General features: G+C 44.7%; 2 long non-coding RNA genes across 2 annotated transcripts; one reads left to right on the top strand and one right to left on the bottom strand.

Annotated features, from left to right (window-relative positions):
- Nucleotides 1-6,300: 6,300 nt before the first annotated feature.
- LOC103106308 (uncharacterized) lies at nt 6,301-8,495 on the bottom strand. Its single transcript, XR_461333.2, has 2 exons — nt 7,998-8,495; nt 6,301-6,845 (listed from the first exon to the last, which is right to left on the bottom strand). It is a non-coding gene; the product is annotated as an uncharacterized LOC103106308 (long non-coding RNA).
- LOC103106191 (uncharacterized) lies at nt 8,428-10,691 on the top strand. Its single transcript, XR_461332.2, has 2 exons — nt 8,428-9,679; nt 10,388-10,691. It is a non-coding gene; the product is annotated as an uncharacterized LOC103106191 (long non-coding RNA).
- Nucleotides 10,692-10,891: the final 200 nt, after the last annotated feature.

Raw genomic sequence — 10,891 nt, 5'->3', positions numbered from 1 at the left:
CCTCCCTCCTTCCTTCCCTCGCTCCCTCTCTTCTTCCCCCCACCTCAAGTCTCTTCTCCCTCTCCACTGCTGGATCCATACTGGAGAGAGGAATCCAAGGGCTTAGCCAGATGTCTGCCAGATTTCAATGAGATTCAGAGGAAGAAAGGGGGAAGGGTGGAAACAAGACGCATCTCTACTGAGGCAAGAACCCAGATTGTCTCCGTTGGAAACCTTTGTAGTTTATTCCCAGGAGATGGTGCCATCGACAGCCACAGATGCTGATACCCCACCCTTTCCACCCACACCTCTTTCTTGACCCCAGACCTCAGTTCTGCATGCCAGGAAAGTGTTTGGGGTGGGGGAGAAGGAGAGGTCACTTCCTAGGTCAGTGAAAGTTTTCAGTCCCTTCCTCTTGCCATGATTACCAGCAGAGGTGGAAATATAGAAAGAATTCAGAGGATTTAGAGCTAGAAAGTCTGTGTAATCCAATCCAATCATCTTATTTTACAGCTGAGGCCAAAAAGGTTGTCATTTGTCCACTAGTCACACACATCAATAGCAGAGACGATATTTTTGTCCAAGTCCCCAGGCTCCTCTTATGTTGAAGGCTGGATCATGGGTGCTAGAATTAGTACTACAGAATCATTTCCCAAAGGTTTCCTTCCCAGGAATAGGTTTATTACTCCCACAACCAGTTTTACCAGTAAGGAAAGTAGCCACCCATGTGTTGTGGTTTCCTTGTTATCGTTGTTTTAGATAGGTGGATAGATAGACAGACAGATAGATAGATAGATAGATAGATAGATAGATAGATAGATAGATAGACAGACAGACAGACAGAGACAGACAGACAGGCAGACAGGCAGGCAGGCAGGCAGGCAGATAGATCTTTGCCTTATGTCTTAAAATCAGTACTAAATATCTATTCCAAGACAGAAGAAAGGTAAGGGTTAGGCAATGGGAGTTAAGTGACTTGCCCAGGGTCATACAGCTAAGAAGCATCTGTGGCCAAAATCAGGACCTTCCATTTATAGGCATGATCTTATAACTTAGCCACCTAGCTGCCTCTCATGTGTTATGGCTTAAGGTTGCTAGACAGAGACTCCTTCCCTGCAAAAAGCCTGCCTCCAGTGCCCACCACCAAGTATTCCATTGCTTTGAATATCAAATGCTTTTTAAATTCAAGAATTATGTATTTATTTGGTTATCCCTCCCTCACCCCAAAGAGGTAATACTTTAAAATCTGTTGCTTTAGAGGAGGTTGAAGGCAAGAGTGGGCAGAATGGAAGTTTGATAGCTAACTGACTGCTAGCTCAAAGAAAGAGGACACTTGTATAAACCATTTGATGTAGGAGGAGAAGTGGGCATAGATGCAAAGGAGGTGAGAAAAAAGAAAGGAAGGAGGGTACCAAGCATAACCTTCACCCTCAAATTTTGCTGAAGATTAACTCTGATTTGAATCTTTTTTCCCAACCCCCATAAGAAGCCATTTAATCAAGTGTCTTACACAAAAGCTTGTAAGTGAGCCCTATATGTGCTAATTGTGGCAATTAAAGCCTCCTCTACCATGCTCAATATATTTAACCACCTTCCCGCCTCCCCTGACCGACTCCCCACCCAGGACTCTTCCTGCCACCCACCTGTCAAAAATGTTGCAAGAGTCCATTGGCCAATGTTTATAAAACACCAAGGAGAAGCTTTATCCTATGACTCAATAATCCCTGAGTCATCTGGTCCTCCTACTTTGCTCCTCCTGCCTTCTCAGCTTTGGGACAGACTAGAGTCTGTGATTCTAATTCATCATCTCAGAGCCATTGTTTTTGAGGTTAAACTGATGGTACATCAACAATCCTAGCCAGGCTGCCTTGGCCCTTTTCTTTCATAAAGATGGGGATGAGGAATAGGGAGCAGGAAGGAAGGTATGTATAGTTGACCCATTCAGCAAGTCCCTAGCCAAGGCAAGACAAGCCTCAAACCTCTGGGTTTTGTATTTCTCTTAGGTTACTTAGCCATGGAGTCACTTTTCTGTATTTCAGTTTCTCAGTCAAGACACTGTGGGTTCCTTCAGCCAACTCAGTTCTAGTTGGCATGTAAAGCCAGAGGGGGTATGGGAGAGGGAGAAATGTGAGAATTCAGGAAAGTTCATTGTAAATGCATGGTGCACCCATGGAGTATAACAGTGGCTTGACACAAATTTAAGTGCCTACAGATTCCAATACTCCCCTGGGATCACTGTTTTGTGCTCTTATATCTCTGCTCAGTAAATGTGGACCAGGTGCACAGATGGAAGCCAATTGCCCATTCCTGGCAAGTATACCTATGGCATGAGCTTCAAAGTTTACACCACAGGGCATTTGAAGCCACCAACATCTGTACCATCTGGCTTTCAGATATCTGCTCCCACTTAGCCCTAGCCCGCCCTGCCTTTCCCCACTTCCATCTGGCTATAGCCTGCAGCCAGAGTCCCTTCCAAAGGGACTCAGAAATGCTATCTAAATGTTTTTCTTAATATAAAGGTGAAGACAACCTCTTTCAACGTCAGCCACAGAGGGAATATCCCTTAAAGTCAAGATACATTCCCAGTGGACCCTAACTTCTTTCTCCCTCAATCCTATAATTCAGACAAAAGGAACCTACTAAGATAAAGTCTATCTGCCTATTTATTATGGGCAAACACCATCACCCAGAGTAATTATAGGAGAAACAAAGTGATATCATCTAAGTGGCTTCATTAAAGGATCCCAAGGTACCTGGATCATCAGGGTAGAAAAGGTGTTCACATATCCTATTCTCCGATTCTCCTGTAATGAGCTGCCAAATTTTGACCAATATCTAAGTGCCAATTTTTAGGAAAAAGCATCCTGAAATGGTATGAGTACAGTTGCAAAGAATAAGACTTCCTGAGAGGAACAAAAGCCACATTTCCTTCTCAGCCATTCCCATGGAGTATGAAACCATCTTTTCAGTATATTAGAATCTTAATCCAGTATCCCTTCTTCCTCAATCCTAAATGAGTTCTGGGATTTGCTAGAGTACAGTCATCACCCTGTAAATCATAGAATCTACAAGCCACAGTCTCCTGAACACCATCTGCCTATATCATCAAGGCTTCATTCTATAGATCTTTTCTCAATTCCCTGTGAACCTTTACAGGTCCTAGGTCCATTCCCACCCCCCAACCCTAGCCCTGCTCTTCCTAGGTGATTACTAGTTTATTTGATTATGTAATACTTACTGATGTGTCTAAGTGGATGTTAATGTTATTCCTCCCAGGATTTCAGGGAAATGTATTTCTGGGAAATTAGAATCACCCAACTAAGTGACTGTAATCATAGGAGCTGGAGGCTTGTGGGAAAGATGTCTGGGGGCTGCTGGGCTACATTAAATAACATTGTCTAGGCCCACCCAAGAAGTTCTTAAAGATTTAGAGGACTTCCTAGGTTTAGTTCTAGTGTTTCCTCTGCCTCATACCCATACTCCAAGGAATGCTTCCAATTCCAAGGGATCCTTAAGAGCTTTCCCAAACAGATGGAGTGGCAGAACTCTAAAGGAATGAATCATTGATATAGACCACATGCACAGTCCCCTTTTGACTTTGAGAGAATCCTAACCATAGTTGCAGATATCCTAACTTGGTTCTTCTTGCTTACTGAGAACAATCAAGGCCTTCTTAATTCACTCTTGGAACTGGTTGTAACACTTAATAGTTGTGTGATCCTGGGCTAATCGTTTTACCTTTTGGGGTCTCAATTTCCTAGTCTTTAAAATGGAAATTCTATTTGTATCAACTACCTCTCGGAATTTTTTTTTAAAACTCTAACCATCTGACTTAGAATCAATACTGTATATTGGTTCCAAGACAGTAAGGGCTAGGCAATGGGGTTAAGTGACTTGCCCAGGGTTACACAGTTGGAAAGTGTTTGAGGTCACATTTGAACCTAGGACCTCCTATCTCTAGGCTTGGTTCTCAATCCACTGAGCCACCCAGCTGCCCCTGGATTTTTTTTTAAAGAAAGTGTTTTGTAGATTTTGAAGTTTACAAAGCTATGTTAAACAAGTTCCTATAGCTCAGTGACACCCCTTTCAGGAAGTGGGAAGGTAGAGGAGCCGGGGCTCACAGGGCTGATCCTTAGCACCCTAACATGATGTGTCTCAACAGCTTCTTAAAAACAATACCATTTAAAAATCCCACCTGCCTCCATCCTTGGTCCTAGTCTGATAGGATGATAGGATCCAGCAAAAATACATCTATCTTCATAAGCCTAAGCACTTTAACCCGCCTGTCTCATCCTTTCAAAGGAGCAGAAGAGATTAAACCTCATTGTCTCTTCTTGACTCCTACTGACTGACATTTTTTTCCTTGTTTCACCTCATTACCTACTCTTACAATGGGCCATTTATTTTCACCTCCTTTTCCCCTTGGTCCCCCCAATGAGTGTGTTCTGTCCCGATTCAACCTCCGCCCTTGGAGACACAATATCCACCACCCCCACTTCCATTCTTTTCCCATTAATCCAGCTCTAATCTGTCTTCTGTCATTCTCCTACAGATAAAAGCCAGACAGACATTGGGGGGTCTTGAAATCTGGGGCAACATATCACAGCATCCATTGGAGGAGGGGAAAACAAATCCCAGGTTAGCAGTTTGCAGAATATGATTCCTTGGGCTTTGTTTAGGAAAAAATACAGAAAACCAAGACATTCTTCCATTTAATGATGGATGCACAGTGTCTTATACAGTACTGTTATCTAACATTTTTATGTAGATCTCTCCCCAGAGATTATTTCCTTCTCCGGGGCAGTCTTTTTTTTTTTCATTACACACACACACACACACACACACACACACACACACACCATTTTTGCTCAGTGCTGAGCATACAATAGGTTTTCATAGACATATTGAACTGAACTATTTAAAATATCCCAAGGGTCTAGGATTTCATAATAATACCTAGCATTTCTATGGCACTTTAAGGTTTATGAAGCTCTTTGCAAATATTGTTTCACTTGATCCTTATAACACTTCAAGGTAGGTGCTATTATTTCCATTTTATAAATGAGGGAACTGAGGCAGACAGAGGTTAAGTGACTTGCTCAGGATCACCCAGCTAAGTGTCTAAAGTCTTATTTTAAATCAAGTCTTTCTAACCCAAGGCCATTGCTCTTTCCATTGTTCCACCTAGTTGCCTTTTTCAGAACAAGCCCTTCCTTCCTCCACAAAAGCAGATTGCAAGCCTTCCATAATTTAGTAGATGGTCTTCATCACCCTGAATCATTCTAGTGCCAGTCCTCTCCATAAGTAGCTGGACTGGTTCCCCCGAGCAGACACACAGCCAATTGCCTCTCATTTGGCCTTTATATAGCATAAGGTCTTGTTAGATTATCTGATCATCAAAACCCTTAAAGTTAAAAAGAATTTAAGAAGTCAATTGATTCCCTTTTACATTTCATTTTTACGTTACTCAGAGAGGATCAAACTTTCAGGCTCTGTCCAAATAACAGAGACAGGGAGATCACTACCTAACAAAGCATTCATTGTTGGACAGCTCTGACTGTCCTACTAAGGTAAAATCTGCCTCCCTGTAACTCCCACATATCAGTGCTAATTCTGCTCCTCTGGATAAAGTAAAGAATGAGTCTGCTTCTATTTCTACATAATGGCCCTTCAAATCTTTAGAGGCAGGAGGATGTTAAAGTCAATATAGCAGTCTTTGGGGAGTAGAGGTTGATGATCAGTAAATAACGGAAGTTACTGGGGTTATGTGCAATCATTTACAAGCTCTTGTTTATCTGTCCATTGATTTTAACTTGCTTGGCTGTTTTCTGTGTTCTTATCAAAATATTTGAATACTCCTACTTGTCAATGAAGCAAAAGTAAGATTTTTGTTTAACATAGGAAGACAGTGGGGAAAGCTCTGGATTTGTAGTCAGAATAATAGTGATAATAACAAAGATTATTCTGTTTTAACTTGTTCTTATTTAATTTTTGTTGGCTCAGAGAGTTGCCATGTTCTTTTAATGTTTGTTGATTGATACTCAGGTTATCTGTTTAGTCACCCCTTTTGGAATTTTGCCAGTAACCAATGTCTAGTAGTCAGTAGTTTCCTGAACTCAACTTTTTCCCTTTTTGAAAATATAAGGAGCAACTAGATAGCTCAATGGAACCAGGCCTAGAGATGAAAGGTCCTGATTCATATCTGGTCTCAGCTACTTCCTGGCTTCCTAAGGCTGAGCAAGTCACTTAACTCCTATTACCTAGCCCCTACCTTTCTTCTAATTTGGAACTAATATTTAGTATTGGTTCTAAGACAGAAGGTTAGAGTTTTTAAATTACAGATATTTTAATATACAAAATAATGTACATGAGTAGCTTTTTCTTACTAACCAATTCAAACACCTAGGACAAAACAAGTTTTCTATTTCTAGGACTTCTCTATATCTAGGCTCTGCAATATGGCTCTTGGCCAGGGCCATAAGAAAGGTGAGGTAATGTGAACTTTGCCATGTGCTAGACTCTCTGAGAGACTAAGTACAAAGGGTAGAGGAAACCATGAGTGGAAAAATGAAAGATAAAATTCAAATTACCTAAAACACAGTCTAGTACTGAGGTCTTTAAAAAATGATTCAAACTGTCCTCAAGTGGGTAAGAGAGAAATGGAGTGGAAACAGGCACATATGCTGGACTATTTCTTGTAGGAAGACTTCAAAGCATGTTGCTTCAATTGTCATTGGGAAAAATCAGATCCAGAAAATTAGCCTCCTCCTCCAGGCATAAGGTCAGGCAAAAATCACTCCAGCAGTGGCTCTGAGGGGCAGTAGCTGAAACTACTCTAGGCAGACCTTGGTTTTGACTTTTCAATCCTGAAAAAAGAAACAAATTCAAAACAATCCCACCTCCACCCCAAATTCCACCTCTTTTTACTGGGAACTTCCTTCCCTCCTTTTTTTCTTCCTTTCCTGTAGGAACCGTTCTGCCTGGCTTCCCAGCAAACTCTGGGTCCTGCCCTTCCTTATCCTCTGGGGTGGGCGCCAAGGTTCCCCCAGGGTCAAATATTCCCTTTATGAACAATGTAATTAGTGTGGTGGGACTGACATTTTCTTTTGGAAGGGGGGGGGGAAGAAAAGAGAGTAGAAGAAAAAGTTTGAGAAGAGAGGTGACAGTGAATCAGAGGAGAGTTATAGATGACAACAGAAGGGAGAAGAGACTTGCCTTAGAGAGGTTTAGTGTAGTAAGAGTGAAGCTGCTATCTCAGGGACTGTGGAAAGAAATCTTTAGTAGGGAGGAGAGGGAGAGGGAGAGGGAGAGAGAGAGGGGGAGGGGAGAGAGAGAGAGAGAGAGAGAGAGAGAGAGAGAGAGAGAGAGAGAGAGAGAGAGAGAGAGAGAGAGAGAGAGAGAGAGAGAGAGAGAGAGAGAGAGAGAGAGAGAGAGAGAGAGAGAGAGAGAGAGAGAGAGAGAGAGAGAGAGAGAGGAGGGCACTCTCTTGGAGCTATCTAATTATCTACTTTCCAACACCATCCTACTGTCTTCCCCATCTTTCCTGAAGGCAGAGAGGAGATGGAGGTGGGGGTAGGAGCGGGAGGGAGAAAAGTCAGTCAAGTGAAATTAAGGTGATAAATTAGTTGCTCGCTTGCTATTCATTCTGTTTTCGTAACTATTACTGTAGCCCTTTGGAAAGAAAGGGGGAAAGGCGAGAAGGGAGACAAAGAAAAAGGGTTAGAGAAAGAAGGGGAATCGTGCTTCAAGAGATTAGGGATGCGGCAGCTAGGTGCTCAGTGGATAGATAGGCGGGCCTGGAGACGGGAGCTCCAGGGTTCGAATGTGACCTCAGACACTTCCTAGCTATGTGACCCTGGGCAAGTCACTTAACCCCACTTGCCTAACCCTTGCCGCTTTTTTTGCCTTCAAATTGATCTGGAAGAGCTCTAAAAACGTGAAGGGAGTAAATATTCTGCTAAAATCGTGCGGAAAGGGAGAAAACAGGGGCAAAGGCTGATGAAAAAAAATATACACACAAACATGAGAGGGGCATCCCAGATATTCACAAAATAAATGTGTCCGATCAGCACCACTATGGGAGAAGGTACGAGAGAAGAGTCTGGCAGAGTTTCATTAAAAGTGGCGAAGGACTCTGGAGAGGAGAGAGGAAGGAGGTGGAAAAAAGGATCCAAAGAAGTCTGGGAGACAGGTGAGAGGTAGAAGAACCTCGTCCCTCCCCATCGCCCTCAACTTGCACGCCAAGCTTCTCCGACCCGCTCCGGAGGAACCCCTCTGGCTAGGAGGGATGCATTGTTTGCCCTCCAGGTCCCTAGCCCTACAGTCGCGCCCTGGCACCGTGCAGCTGATCAGGCCCTGCAGTTGGGAAGAGCTACATCGTTGTCATGGAGACCGGATTGTTGTTGTTGTCGTTGTTGTTGCTGCTGCTACAGATGCTAGGGATGCTACAGCCGCCGCCGCCCCAGTAGCGGCTACTGCTCCTCCCCCCCAGCTCCTCTCACGCTGTTGCTCTCCCCCCCCCCCCCAGAAGTAACCCTGGTAACGGTGTCCGTGGCGAGCTGGGAGGCGGCCTCCAAACACAAACAATTCCTTCCTCCTCTCCCCGCCCCGCCCCGCCCCGCGTGTCCCGGGGAGCTGAGGTCTCCCAGCCAATCCCCCTACCTCCCCTACCCGTGGCCCGGGGGTAGAAAAGGAGGCGTCGTGACGGGCTTTGGGAGCAAGAGGAAAGGAGATGGCGGACACATTGCTGTCACTCTTCCTCGGGACACCCAGTCTAATCCATCCTAGGGATAGGGGAGCAGCAGTGGGACGCGTGGCCGAGCTCCTGCCCTGATTCCCCCGGCCTCTGGCGCCAAGCTGCCAGGTTTCCTGGATCTCTCTCCGGGACCCACATGCGCACGCCGTCCGGTTCAGGAAGGACTCCCTCCCTCGGTCCGCCTAAAAGGGGAACTTGGCAAGGAGAGAGGTCCCTGCCCACCGGCTTGGAGGAATGATCTCTAGGAAGGAGGGGGAGGGGCGTAAAGAAATACCACCTTCTGCCAGAGGCAGGGCCCCCCACCCACCCAGGCGCGGGCAGGAGCTCAGGGCTCGCCCATCACTGCTTGCTCTCCCGACCCTGGGCTCCCGGCTGGTACTGCTCCCAGGGCTTGGGCACTGGGGACAAGGGGGGAGGGGAAGGGACGCGCGGAATGCCTGAGACAGGAAACAACTTGTTCCTGAGGAGCTGGGATTTCCAGGGGGCAACCGCACCCATTACTCAGGCTCCTCACAACTCCCGGGACTCCTCCCATTCCTTTTAACTTCACTGAGAGCCAGCACCGAGGCGCAGGGGACAGGTTTAGACACCATGCCCTTCTCCACGTTGTTTGTTTGACTGTAGGATGGGAGGAGGGAGCATTGCAGACTTCCACGGAGGAGGTTCTAGTCTCTCGATGAAGGGTTGGGGTTCGAAGCACACTAGAGGAATGACAAGACTGAATTAAGATGTTCCCTGAATTTAACCACTCCCAAACAAAGGCGAGGGGATGGGGGTGGGGAAGAAGATTTTACAAGGGATAAAAGAGGGACTCCATTCAAAATAAACCTCCCCTTAAAAGTTACGTTTCGAGTCATTAATTCACAGAGAAAATCTACCGCTTCAAGAAGAAAGCCTCCATATTACACGACAGTTAATCCCGAAGTCAAAGACTGGGAACTATAGGTGCAAAGTCCCGTCAATTTTTCCTCTAGAAGGCGGGGGTGGGGGAGGGGGAAGGGAGGACTGAGAATGAAAGGGTGGCCTGGAGAATTTTTGTGACCTTCGCCAAAGCCTCCCCGCGCTCCATACCCAGTCCTTTGTGTGACAGTATGTTTCTAGTGTGGAGGACCTTGGTCATCGCTAGTGACTAAGTGATGAGTGAATGAAAGGGAAAGAATCCAGTTCCATTATCACTCCCCTTATCGAAAATCTTGACTAGTTAGTTACTCATTACAAACCAAAAAGTCTGAACTTCTTCGCCTGACATTTAAATCGCTGGGTAATATGGCTCCTAAACTACCTTTTCAATATTATTTTTCATGACTTCCTTATAGTTGTCCTATGATCTCATCTCAATCATTTCCACCTGTGTTGTTAATCTTTTGGTTCCTTTCTCCTGGAATCATTTCCTTCCTTTCCTCTCCACTCTTCACTCTCAAGACCAGGCTATATCCTCCACGAAGCATTTTCAGAGGTCTGAAGCCCAACAAGATGGGATCTCTCCCCTTAAGTCACACAAGCACTTAATCTGTAACTCTGTAATGCAATATTCTGTATGATAATTTTGTGTATTTCAGCTCTCCCAGTAAAAGCATTCTGCAGCTCCAAAAGTTTCAGTAAGGTTTCCCACTACATACCAAATAAAATTTAGTATTCTTCTCTGCCTCCTAGGTTCTCTGATGAGCAGGAAATCTTCCCAGACAGGTATAGCAGCGGAGTCTCAAATGCCACTCAGAGAGAGGTGGAGTGGAAGAAAAGAAGGTCCAAGTTACAATTTGCTAGTAATAACGGGCCTTGAGGACAAGAACCCGTTTTGCTCCTATTTATAAGCTTGAGAACATTCATTACATCAATGCCTTGCACCTCATAGATTCTCAAAGAAAGACTTGTTGAATTGCTAAAGAGAGGGGAAAACTCAAGAAGGAACTTTTTCAAGTTAGCAACACAAGAAAGCAATAAACTGTGGCTATGGAAATTGTATGTAAATATCATGTAAAGTAAATGCAAATCAACTTGTATCCTTCCTATTTCATCCAGCCAGATAAGGCTGTCAGGAAAATCCTAGGAAAGATAACTGCCCTCTGGGGAATGTATTCAATTGTCCTTAAGAAGGAAAGATCTTGTGTGTCCACTCTCTCCTCCCTCCTTTTTAAACCATTAGGTCCTAGTTCATTC

This window comes from Monodelphis domestica, chromosome 2, assembly GCF_027887165.1.
Source record: "Monodelphis domestica isolate mMonDom1 chromosome 2, mMonDom1.pri, whole genome shotgun sequence".
In the NCBI taxonomy this organism is placed as follows: domain Eukaryota; kingdom Metazoa; phylum Chordata; class Mammalia; order Didelphimorphia; family Didelphidae; genus Monodelphis; species Monodelphis domestica.
The sequence above is the reverse complement of the archived record's forward strand: the minus strand, read 5'-3'. Positions and strand labels throughout refer to the sequence as shown.